A 13722-nucleotide genomic window follows, 5' to 3' on the forward strand; every position below is an offset into this window, starting at 1 on the left:
GATGAAAACCCTATTTCCCCCCTTCTGGTTACCCTTAAGGGCCTATTAGAAGGGCAGGGATCCTGTATTCATATTCAACATTTGAGAGGGCATTCAAATCTTCCTGGGTTTTTTTTCCCCTAGGCAATAAGTGGGCAGACCAGTTAGCTACTAGCCCGCAAGCATTAACATTACAAGAAACTACCTGTTTGCATGATTTAACTCGCATTAATTGGAGAGGTCTTCAGCATAGATTTCCTCAGATTCCTGTAAAAGACCTCAAAAGGATAGTACATACATGTAAAACATGCCAGCCCTTCTTAAAAGTACCCCCTTTATAATCACCAGGGGTAAATCCCAGAGGCCTTAAACCTAATGCCCTCTGGCAAATAGATGTTACTCATTTCCTAGCCTTTGGTAAGTTTAAATATATCTTTGTCTCTATAGATACTTACTCAGGAGCATGCTGGGCCACAGCACACACAGGAGAAAGAACTAAACAGTCACAAGCACATTTTCTTCAATGCTTTGCCACCTTGGGTCTACCAGCACAAGTTAAAATCGATAATGGACCCTGTTTTGTTAGTAAAGCAATGTCAGAGTTTTTTGACAAATGGCATATTAATCATACTACAGGAGTTCCCTATAATCCCCAAGGCCAAGCAATTATAGAAAGAAATCATCCTAGTCTTAAGGAGCAATTATTAAAACAAAAAATGGGAGTTAGCCCCCATATACAGTTACAAATAGCTTTGTTTACCATTAACATTTTAATTTTTTCAAAAGGGGCAACTGAATCCAGATTTCAGAAGCACTGGGGACAATTAAACCCTAAGCCCCAAATGAAAGTCAGGTGGAAGGACCTCCTGACACAACAATGGAGAGGACCTAATCCCCTAGTTACTATGGTCAGGATTTGCATGGATTTTCCCCATAGGGGAGCCCGCTCCCATTTGGATCCCTGCCAGGAACCTTAAGTTTTTACCCATCTCCTCTATACAAGAGGATACCCAAGAATAAGCTAACCAACAATGAAAGAAATATGGCCATGGCTGAGGCTTGTGTTTTAAAGAGAAAAGCCAGAAAGACAATTACTAACCATCCCCAAGGGCAACCAGCCCTTGAGAAGCTCTTGTGTTCTCCAACAATTGCAGATGGCGATACTCCAGCTGTTGGCTGTCCTGACCCTCCCAGTCCTCGCAATGGCCCTATGGAATCTGCCTCAACCTCAATGGGTGACCTGGGCATTGATCAACGCTGGCAATGCAGAAATCGTAATAGCACCACAAGAGAAGCTGTCCCTTCGACCTGATGGCCTGACCTTCATTTTGATCACCACCCTCTGGACTGTTTAATATTTTTGTAGGAGTTAATTATTTTAATGTTACCTGCTTTAATTGTTCTTTTAATAATTGCTTGTATAGTGGCATTGAATCCAGACTCATTGTTGAACTGCCACCATTTTTTGTGCTTAGATCTTTTCCAACCCCACAGGCAAATAGCTGGATTAGAACAATCCCCACCTCTGGACTCTGAAATGGCAAAGACTGCTATCCCATCCTTCACTAAGGTTAAAGGACTAGTAGTGACATTTCCTGGCCTGGTAATGCTTTTGCTGATGGTTTTTCTATGCCTTCCTTGCATTATACGGGCACTGCAAAACTCTTATGAGCTTTGCCATCCAGTTATCAAGCTCCAAATGAATGAATTTCCCCCCCAGGAGGAATCACAGCCAGAGACGGGTAAGAGACGGTGTCAGTCTGACCAACCTACGACAGGGCCTTCAGCTTCACTCTGAAGAAGTTCCCGATGAAGGGTAAGGCAGACAAGGTGATCCACCTAACTTAAGCTAGGTGGGTTCTTCTCTTCTTTAAACAAAGACGGGGGGGGAGATGATGTTGGGAGCCATTGGGAACTGACAGTAAAGCTCAAAGTTCATCTTGACCCCTGGGCTAGCTTAAAGTCATGTACAAGGAACTGGCTCACTTAAAAGACACCAGGTGCCCAGGAATTAATTGAACTGCTTTTAACATTTCTAACTGTGGTGGGACTGATGTTTATTACTGTGCTAGGTGGAGATGTGAGGTAACTGGGACAGGCTCTTGGATCATGCACAAGGGCCCTCCCTATCCTTGTCTGGCAAATCTCGACCCCCAGACTTGCCTTGAATCCCCTGCATAGCCAATGCTATACTTACCAATATAATCCTGTTAAAACAACCTTTACAGAGGAGGGAAAAGGATAACTAACTGGGAGGTGGGTCTTTCATTAAAACAAAAAAAGGGGGGGATCTGCAGAACACATGGGGAGCAAAGATGGTGCTGAGAGGGAGTTGGGAGAGCATAGCCTAATTTACTGTAGAGCACATGAGCAGCAAAGATGGCCCTGGGAGAGAGTAGTGTGGGCAGAGCCCAATTTGCCTTATGATCAGTGCCTAACCCAGCCCATGAAGGCTTAGGTGCATGATAAGGTGTGCCCTTGACAGTGATTGGTTCCTCTTCCTCCCTTGCCATGCCATCTGCCCTTTTTGGCTTTAAAAAGGGCTGCTCTCTGTTAATAAATGAGTTTTCTACCTGCTGGATTTGGCTCCCCGCTGTGTCTGATTGTCTCCCGGGCTGAGGGAGGCTGGGGGACAGGCAAGTGCCACACTGATCTTTCCTCAGTCCCCATCTCACTTTCGTGGGATGAAGACCCAACAGGGGATGTACAGAGAGGTTACAGTTATATACCTAATGAGTACATTTCTTGTCAAATATCGTTACCCCTGTTTCCTTTGTACAACAACTTAAAGATTAAAGAAAAATCTCCATAAAATAGAAGTTGTTAATTGAATGATGTCGGGTGGGGTCAAGGAGAAAGGGGTATGTGATTGAAGAGGAGAAGAAGGGGGGAATGTAGACAAGAATCTAATGTATATCCTACAAAATTAAGAGTGAGGGAGGAGGTGGGTAAGAGGTGGGTAGGGGAGGGATGGGTGAGAATGTTGAAAGGGTAACATTGATCAAGATATATTCACCGACTGCTTTGCTAAATGGCAACTACTTTGTAAAACTACTTAAAGATAATTAAAAAAATAAAATCACATAAAATTTGGCAATCAAAAAATTACTTGTTGTTTGTAGTGATATAGTGTTGATAACTGTGTCATTTCATGTCAGTACTCCTGAGAATAGCTTAGTAATGGATACCAAATTTTCTACAAGATATAGAAAGGGCAAATAGGAGATGTCCTTGAAGTAACATATACAATGACAATTACTGTAATGTAATTTTGTGGGAAGAAAATAACCAGCGATAACAAAGTTGTTAAATGAATTATGATATATTCATATGATGAAATGTCATTAAAAGCAGATTTTCAAAGAATATTAACATAATGAAAGCATGCAAAAAGAACTTATTACAATATATCAATTTTAATTTACAATGCATGAACTTGGGAGTAAGCATAAAGGAAACATCAACAAGTAGCAACAATGAGGTTTGAACCTTAATCATTGTGCTTCCTGGACAGATACCCATTCCAGTAAGCCACAGCTGCAACTCTGATTTTGATCATCCTTTTTGGAATAGGGTTTCACTTGCTTTCTGTACACTTATTTATTTGCTTAAGAGGAACAAGTTTTTAAGATCCAGGGCTCCCATCTACAATTCTAGCTACTCAAGAGGCTAAGATCTGAGAATCAGGGTTCCAAGTAAGCTTGGGCAGAAAAGTCCCCATGAGCCCCTTTTCTCCAATTAACCACTCAAAAATAGGAAGTGGAACTGTGTCTCAAAGTGGTAGCGCTTTAGACTTGAGCAAAAGGACTTAGGGACAGTGCCCAATCCCCCAAGTTCAAGCCCCACAACTGATTAAAAAAAAAGAAGATGTTAAATGTGAAAATACACATATTATGAATTGTACATTCTATTGGATATTGTACACAAAATAATGAAGACTACTTAGTTTATGAGAAAATGTCTGCAACATATCCTTGAATGATGGGGAGAAAAATGATCTATGTATATGATGATTTCAATTACACAAATTCATGAAATTAGAAGCAATGAAAGATAATTCAAAATAAAAAATATTTTGATGTTTTCCATTCATTTATCATAATTTTTGGTGCAAACTTTAACAAATACTTCTTTCACAGTTTACTGGCTATCTTTGTGGTGGTTCTGAGGGCTTGGAGCTACTTTGTTGCTGTTGATTTGCAGAGACCTACTATATTGTCCAGGCTCTCCTTGAACTCTTGTGTGTGCTTTTTATTTTAGCCTCTTTAGACATGCTTTGCTTTCACAATTTAAGTAATATAAGCCAATGAATATTTATTTAAAAGACATTCAGTTTTTTATGTAACATTGTATTTGTACAACAAAAAATGGATAATTAGAGTTTAATGGGCATCTATTAGGTCTTGGTATTCTTTTTAAAACAGTTGAAGTAATTGCAGTTAAATCTAATATTCCAAAATGAAAGATTGTGCTTTTACTAAATTTCACATATTTAGAATTTCCATATTACTTCATGTATTAACTGACATATTACTGAAGGGATATTTTTGCTTCCTTAGGTATAAAATAAAATTCATTGATCTTGTGACTGAATTTTGCTGGCATTTGGAGATCATGTTATGAAAAGCTTCATTATCAAGTTCTTCTCCAGCTATCCATAAGTTTAAGTTCATGCCCTTCAGCAAAGAACTAGGTTGGCTAGGATCTAGAATAGCTATATTACCCCAAAGTCACACACCTCCAGTGATGGTTGGACATTCAGCTTGTATGCAGATATAGTTGCAGGTATAGCAGATGCAATGACCAGAGACAAATTTTCTTTTCTTGGATTAATCTACTTAGGCTACCATGAGCCTAATTCTCTGATCTCAGACTCCTGACTACTTGGATTGCAAACATGAGCTCATGGTGCCCAGCTTGAGACAGAAAAAATTTCTAATTTGATGTAAATAATAGAAGAAACTCAAAGAAATATAAGAATGAGAAACAAAAAGAAAGAAAGTACATATCAAAATCAAAGTTTTCAAAAACCAGTGAACAAGAAAATTTGAAAAGATACCAGAGAAAAGAAAGTAGTATAGAAGAATAAAATAGATTCCTTTTTTAAATGTTTTTTTATTGTGAAAATACTGTACAGAGGGGTTACAGTTACATGAACAAGGTAATAAGTACATTTCTTATCAAGCATTGTCTGGTTGCTCAACCAATTCCAATTTCATGGAAAACTGGAAATTTAATAATTCCTTATGTGTGTATGTCTATGAGCCCATAATGAATTATACTAAGTTCTAGAGACAGTGCAGATTGTGTTAGCAATACTTAAAATCATCTCAAAGTCTTTTATTTTGGGTTATTAAGTATCTGAAATTAAATTTAATATAGTTAGCCAAGTTTTTCCCTAATCACTACTCATAGTTCCACATAGAAATATGAATTTTAGAGCTAGTTATTTTATCTTCTAGAGATTTCTTCTGCTGGAAGGATGTGAATAACAATGTTACAAATTATTTCTCAGTCTGTTAATTTTCATGACTGTCAGCTACATCTTGTGTACATACCAAAGTAAAAAATAGAGACATTACTTCTAGTACAAAAACTAACAAAATTCTCTAATACCCTAGGTAAATAGACTTATAGGTAAAGACTATGAAATGTTTATTGATTATGCACAGTTTGCCATTTATTTAATGGATTTTAACTGTATCATAGTGAAATATTAAAGTATTTTTCTTAGTTTCATTTTAATCCTATAATCCCCAAATAACCCCAAAATGTAGGATGGAATTTAACAGGACCTGTCACTCTAGCTTAACTCCTTGGATACATCTCTGCTGCCATTCATTATGTCATAATTTTAGGTCATTTCTGTATAATGTAGACTTTAAAATCAATGAAAAATGGTGCTTTGCATTCATTAAATTGATAAGCAAGGTAAAGTAAATGCAAGTAACCAAATACAAATAAAGCAAATACAAATGTTTAACAGTTCACAGAAAATAACAACCATCTTTAAAAACACATGAAGTCATCAAGTCACACTTGCAATTCAAAACATATACAATGAAACAGAAGTGAGATAACTTTAACTAATGAAGAAAAATAAAATTTCATTATATTGAACTGTGATGGGATTATATCCCAATGAACTCACTCTACATTTAAAGTAGCATATCATGATCATATTTAATTCATCTATTCTACTTTGTATAAGCGTTTAGCAACAGAGTACAAGATAGACTGTTGGAAATTTACCTCTATGTGTGTGATCATGAACTGTTGTCTGGAATCTCAAGAGTGTGGCTATGCATATTCCTAGATAAGGAAAAGGTTACAATTCACAATAAAATTCTAAATATATAATGCTTCAATATTTTGACAGAAGAGGACCCTATTGGAAGTACATGACTATCTTTATTCAGTATTTGTGTTCTTGTAAGTATGTGTGAAAGAGACCCTTTATATGCACTTTGTTGTGAGGAATTCAAACTGAGTTAATCTTTTGTAGAGTAATTTGATAATACTGCTCAATATAGAAAATATTCATACTTTTTTAAGATATCTTCAGAAAACTAAGCTCTTTGCAAATATGAATGACTACCTACACAGTATGCTCTTTTTTTAAAAAACTAGATTCTACATTCCATCCAAATTAAAGAACAATGTTTTCTGCATATTGAGATTTCAGCACCTAGGGATTAAATGATTATGTATACAAGTTCCAAAGGCATGTTATAGTTCATGCCTGCTATTTATTACTCTGTTGAGGTAAGTCTTTTTCAGTCATTTTATTTTATTTCTTTAAAGAAAAAATAACAATAGTAACTCCTTCATGAGATTGTCATAAAAAGTAAGTCACAGAAAGCTTTGATATATAGTTCTTCATGTATAGATAAAATTAAGGTCATCTATTATTCATATCTATACTGATTAAACATATTTAACAAGATTCACTATAAAATTTTAGCTGGCCAATTTGTAGAAGGATTTTTTAAACATTTGATAAATGTTTTTCATGTTGTAAATGATAATATATTCACTGTCATTTATCCATGCCTTTAAAAATTGTGCACACCATAAGATAGAGTACCATCAATTATCATTTATTTGTGAAAAAGGCAAAAAATAATACATTTGTGTATCATCAATGGGTACATTGATAGACTAAACTAATTAGCCATGAACTCTGAATTTCACATTGAGATGAATTTGGAGAGAGAACAGTGAGAGAAGTCTTGGAATAGTGTAAAGAGTATGTGTGTTTCATAGTAATAAATTGTAATTTTACCTTCCTAGAGTGTCCTTTTCTCATAACCTGCCAAAACCCTTCTCTTTCTTTCATGCTTGTGATAAAAAAGTCTTCTTTTGAAGTCTTCAAATTTCTCTGACAATTTTCTGTCCCACTTCATTAATATTATATTCTACAAATGATATTCACAATTTTTGCTGTAATTAATCTTTGTGTTCTTGCTCACTGACTATGAGCTGCTGTACAGAAGGCATTGTGACTTATTTCTTGTTGATCTCCCATATCCAGTATAATTAATATAAAGTTCAATTTCAAACTAGAAGACAAGACAATGGAAATCTCATTACCTCAGTATGAAAGTAATCAACAATACACAACATGTAAGTAATGAGCAACTCATGGGCTTTATGCTAAAATTTCATGACTAAATACTTGAGTATAAATGTTTAAAAATTACCCATTGTTGTTCCAGGGAAGAAGATAAATTTATGCTACTTAACAAACTTGAATTTTGAAGTGAATCGTGTTCTACTACTTACTATATTCCCATTGTTGTTTTAAACTTTAAAATACATCAGTTTTTTTATAATAACAATAGAAATATTTAATGAAAAAATAGGACATACAGCAAATGTTATTAATATTATTTACATTTTAGTAAAATAATTCAATTGCTTTATTTCATATCGTGTTCAATTACAACAAATGCAACTGATGTTTGATAGCTATTTTTCTTTCACCAAAAAACCCCTTCTACTTATGATTCTTTTACTTCATATTTTTATTAGCATCAGCAAGTTTCATAAGGGGTGTTAATTATGACAGGTCTATACATTACAATGTGCCTTGATCAGACTCACCAATTCTTGCCTTCCCTATCTCCCTTCCTAAACCAATCTCAACAAACTCCATCATTCTATTTTCACAAATAAACATAATGTATTTTGAAGTTAGACGCCAGTGGCTCATGCCTGTAATCCTAGCTACTCAAGAGGCTGAGATCTGAGGATCACAATTTGAAGCCAGCCTGAGCAGGAAAGTCAATGAGACACTCATCTCAAATAAACTACTCATAAAAGGCTGGAAGTGGAGCTATGCCTCAAGTGGTAGAGTGCAAGCCTTAAGCACAAAGAGACTCAGGGACAGCACCCAGGCCCTTAAATTGTTTTCTATTTCCAGTTTGGAGATTGAACCCAAAACCTTGTACATGCTACCAAGGCAACTGCTGTATCACTGAACAACCTTCAAAACTGGAGATCTTAATAATCCAAAATTTGGCAGTTTCTTTGGGGAAAGAAAACATGAGAATACTCATTATGAACAACTTAGCACTCCATATAGTTTTTTCATCAACAAAGGAACTCAACTTTTTAATTGCTACTTCATGTGCAAATAAATATATTAATAATATATAACTTGTGATATTGTATTGATAGCAACATATATCAATGAGTAAAATAGCAAAGTTTCTTAGCAAATAATTTTCATTAGTCTTGTTTACATCAATTTAATCATAATTGCTAATTTATTAAACAAAATATTATTATAACAAATTCTACTATCAAAACACAATATAAAATAAACACCTTATGAAAAGTGAGAGGTAGACAGCAAGGTCCCACTCAAGCACAATGGTAGTATCCAGACCAGCTTTTTAAACTCTGAGTACTAACACTTTTGTGTTCATTATATCAACTGAAATCAGTATAGATTTTAATGAAATGGAAAATTAATGTAGACTACAAATAACACTTTTGTGTTCGTTACATCAACTGAAACCAGTATAGATTTTAATGAAATGGAAAATTAATGTAGAATGCAAATGAAGTAAACAGCTACAAATTTATATACAGAATGGCTAAAACAGAGTGAGAATGAATGGGTGTGTACATAGGTTTTACATAATGTCTATATCTCTATCTATCTATCTATCTATCTATCTATATCTTTGCAGTATTAAATTTAAAATTTCAACCAATTTTTCTGGATTTTGGTGAAGTCATCATGTATCACCTTATGAAAAAAAATCTCTGAACAAATTACCAATTTTCCAAATATAACTGACAATTCATTACTAAACCTATGATTATTTTTTCAAATTGAAATTCAAAGCAAATGAAAAAAAATAACACTACATGCAAGGTTACTCAAAAAACAAACAAACAAAGAATACCCAACATGTTTACCACTAAAGAACAATCAATGTGAACAGATAATTGAACTGATTAGGAAAGACCCAAATGTGCTCCAGATTTCCTGTTATAAATGCATATTCTTTATACCAAAATTTTCAAAAGTTTACTTGTCTGTATCCTAGAGAATACAGAAATATGTGAAGGTTATCATTAGAGGAAATAATGAAGAACATAAATGTGGAGGTTGGAGCAATTTAATCCATTGTAGTTACAGAAGTTGGCTTATAAGTTCTCACACACAATGTTCTAAATCTGGGAAGTGGCACTGTGGATCAATGGTAGAGTGCTCTCCTTGAATTGAAGAGCCAGGGACAGCACTCAAGCCAAGAGTTCAAGCCCCACGAACAACAAAAAATGTTCTAAATTTGCAATGAGCTCTGTAATCTAATATAGTGAGATGCCCTTATTGGAATAGACAGAAAACTTTAGTCAATATGACATCTGCATTACATAGTGTTCTCAGGCTGAACTATTCAGTTAAAACCTAAATGCCTCAAACTCTTTTCTCATGTAACATGAACCTTTTGGGAATAGCAGAAACATGAGCATATTATATTCAGTGAGATAGTTTCAAGGAACTTTGAAATAATTTATCTTTAAATCTGCTTTAGGTACACATCAAAAATTCAAATTAGCTTTTAAATATGAAACTATGCGCTATAGAATAAATACCACATTCGTTTCTTTCTGGATTTAAGTAGTCTATTCCATCTTCCACTATTTGATACTATTGGGCTATTGTGGTCTACATATTTTTATATTTCTAGAGTAAAATTTTTTTCCTATAAATGTGTCTCTTTATGGCATCTTTCTTTTCTCACAGCACATATATGAACTCTTCAAAACTTCATATTTCATCCAAGTTTTCCTCATGCTTGTTATATATTTTCTCAGAAGGCAGTTAGTCAAAGGGCCAAATCAGTGTGGACACACCAAGATTATATAAAATTAAAGGTGATGTTTCCATTACAGTTTTTAGCTCCTTTCTTATCCTTCCCAGCATTCCACTGACCTTTTTGAACTTGTATAGCAAGCTGTCTTATTCCCTTCTAAATTTGTCTTGGCTCATTTATATTGAGTTTAATAAAGCAAATCAAAATTGTTCATCTCATTCTTATGATGAAAGGACAGATGGACAAAAGTTGTATGCTGTGAAAAATCACAGCAGTACATTAATTGAGAATTCCTTCTAAATAATGGAAGAGAATGAATTTCAGGAATGTTATATTTTACTTTCATGGGCTGAGATTAAAGTGTCAAATTTATGTTTATTATTTTAAATTAGCTATATGTCTATGTATAATTATTTGCTATGAATAAGTACAAATATTAACACAGTACAATTGAAACCTCCAATCTTTCACACATGTTCCAAAATTCTTGATACTTAATCCATAATTTTATTGGGGAGTATTAAAATTTACATTTTTTTCATTCAATTTTATCAATGAAAATATTTTTGAACATATAGGGCATATAGATAATTTATATCAGGTAGCCACACTATAGAAACTAATAAAGTATACATGAAATAGGGCTTAAAATTACATAAAATCATTTCAAAATATTATAATAATCATTAAAATGTCTTCCTCACAAAAAATAATTACATGAATGGACTAAAACAAAACATAGCAGATTTCAATTTACAAGGAACACTTCTTAGAAATAGGAGATAAATAATGAATCCTGTAAATGTAATTAAATATTAAAAGAAGTAGATAACATATCCTATGGAAGCACACATCAACACAAGAATAGTGCAGTTATAGTGAATATAAATAGGCAATAGCCTGATGTCAATCCATTAGGGAATTACAACTGCTTTATATTTTATGTGATCACTAAATGGCTTCAACTCATGTAGGCCAAATAAATAGAATTAACAGTTAGAATATAAAAATTAACATTTGTATTCAATGATAAAATATACATGTCTTAGTATCTCATTACTTGCTATGATTGGCTGACAAAAATATCTGTGAAAAGTCAGATGTGATTACCTGAGATCCCAACAATCAGTAGATTGAAGTAAGAAGACCTTGCTTACCTCCAGGTAAGCAAGGGCTACATTAAAAAAAGTTTTAAAGAAGAATAAAGGAGAATATATATGAATATTTGAATAATGCTAATGTCCATTAACCCACTTGATAAATACATATACATAAATGTGTTTATAACAATAAAAACAATTATAACACATTCACTTCAAGTGCATATGGAAGCATCATCAAAATGTATCACATATTTAAAATACTAAGCATGTCTCTGCAAACTTCAAGGGACTGAAATTATAAATTAATACATTATTTGATTTCAGCTGAATTAAAAATGCTGACTAGACAAGCCAAGATTGTAAAATATTGAGACTACATGCTTGTAAGTTAATCATGGAAAAGATGAAGTATCAAATGAAAAACTAGAAAATATTATGAAATGAATGACATGTTCAGAACTAAGAACACCCAAAATTCTAAAATGTACCAAAACTCACACATGTATGCAGATTAATAATTCTCACTATATTTGTTAGGAAAAACAGAATGCAAAAAGTTAATGAGCTCTGGGTGTACTGTAAGAATTTAAGAAAACATCATATGAAACAAGAGAAAATAAGTAGAAAATAAGAACAAAGGAGGGGGTAACAATGCTCGATAGGAAATGGACTCATTACCTTGCTCATGTAACTATAACCCATCTGTACAGTATCTTCACAATAAAAATATATATTAAGAAAAAAAAGGAACAAAATTTAATAAGATAGGAAACAAATTTACTAAAATAACAAATAAAATTGCTTTTTGAATAACCTATGCATACCATGGATGCAGCATATCATGTCTTGCATTCAGAATACAAGGAACAAAAAACAGAATCACAGAGGATTACCTAGGTGGCTGACAACCATGAACTACATTCTGTACTAATCAATGCAACAAAGTAAGAAAAAGAAATAGCTATTCTTTATTTTTTTTAAAAAAATATTGTACAGAGGTGTTACAGGTACATGAGCAAGGTAATGAGTACATTTCCTATCGAGCAAAGTGGTAAATTTCATTTCCCCACAGAGTGAGTATCACTGTTAAATTAGTTCACCCTTTGTTCTACCATTTATGTGCATCTCCACACCTCCCCAAATTAGGCAGACTTACAAAGGGTAGGGTACAGAAATCAAAAACAGCAAAAGGAAAAAAAAAATGAAGTGGGGGGAGGGATAAAAACACAGTATAATATAAAAACAGGTTTCAGTTTCTTGGAGTTCATTTCAATAAGCATCAATTTATATGATCATGTCTAATAGTTACTGGGCCCTTAAGAACAGTGGGAGTGTGTAGTGTAATCAATTTTAATAAAACATTTGAAGGCACTTTTTGGAGCTCATAGAAATTTACTAGGCCATGAATTAGGTGTTGAGTATCCAGATGTCTTTAGACAATTACCCATGTGTGTAGGTATATTCATCAATGTTCATCAAATAACAAAATATGTACATAGGCATATGTATACAAATATTCATATTTCAAAGTTTACATATATACATATGTAATTGTTTGCTTGCAGTGTAGTCACATAATATTTTTATAAAATTGTGGTTAGGGAAATTAAAAGTGATTTTGTGCTGAGGCAATATACATTAATATTCCATGTAAGTATATGGTTATATATACATAGAAATATGTATATTAAATGGTTGAAATTTGTACTTCAATAATAATCAAATTTAAATATATAAATTTTTCACTTTTTGTAAATGAAGATCATCCTCTCTTTATAAAAATAAACCAACTTTACTTCTTTTAACTTTTAAAATAATTTATGTATTAAAAGACTTTTGTTTCTTAAAGTCCAGGACCAGATGGATTTACAGTGGAATTCTAAAAGGCCTTCAAAGCAGAGCTCAAACCAATACTCCTCCAACTCTTCAATGAAATTGAAAGAGCAAGTTCACTACCGAACACATTCTATGAAGCCATCATAATCCTCATCCCAAAACCAGGCAGGGAATCCTAAAAGAAAGAGAATTATAGACCCATCTCTTTGATAAGCATTGATGCAAAACTTCTCAACAAAATTTTGGCCAATCGACTTCAACAATTCATCCAAAAAATCATACACCATGGTCAAACAGGATTCATTTCAGGGATGCAAAGCTGGTTCAATATATGCAAATCAATTAATATAATTCATCACATCAACAGGAGCAAAGATAAGAAACACATGGTTATCTCAATAGATGCAGAAAAAGCATAATACAAGATCCAACACCCCTTTATGATGAAGGTTTTGGAAAAATTAGGAATC

At 33.6% G+C, this 13722-nt stretch overlaps 1 pseudogene; it reads left to right on the top strand.

Annotated features, from left to right (window-relative positions):
• Positions 1-1181: 1181 nt before the first annotated feature.
• Positions 1182-13722, top strand: part of LOC105992131 — a 78121-nt pseudogene continuing 65580 nt past the window's right edge.

This window comes from Dipodomys ordii, unplaced genomic scaffold (assembly GCF_000151885.1).
Source record: "Dipodomys ordii isolate 6190 unplaced genomic scaffold, Dord_2.0 Scaffold80, whole genome shotgun sequence".
NCBI classification, from domain to species: domain Eukaryota; kingdom Metazoa; phylum Chordata; class Mammalia; order Rodentia; family Heteromyidae; genus Dipodomys; species Dipodomys ordii.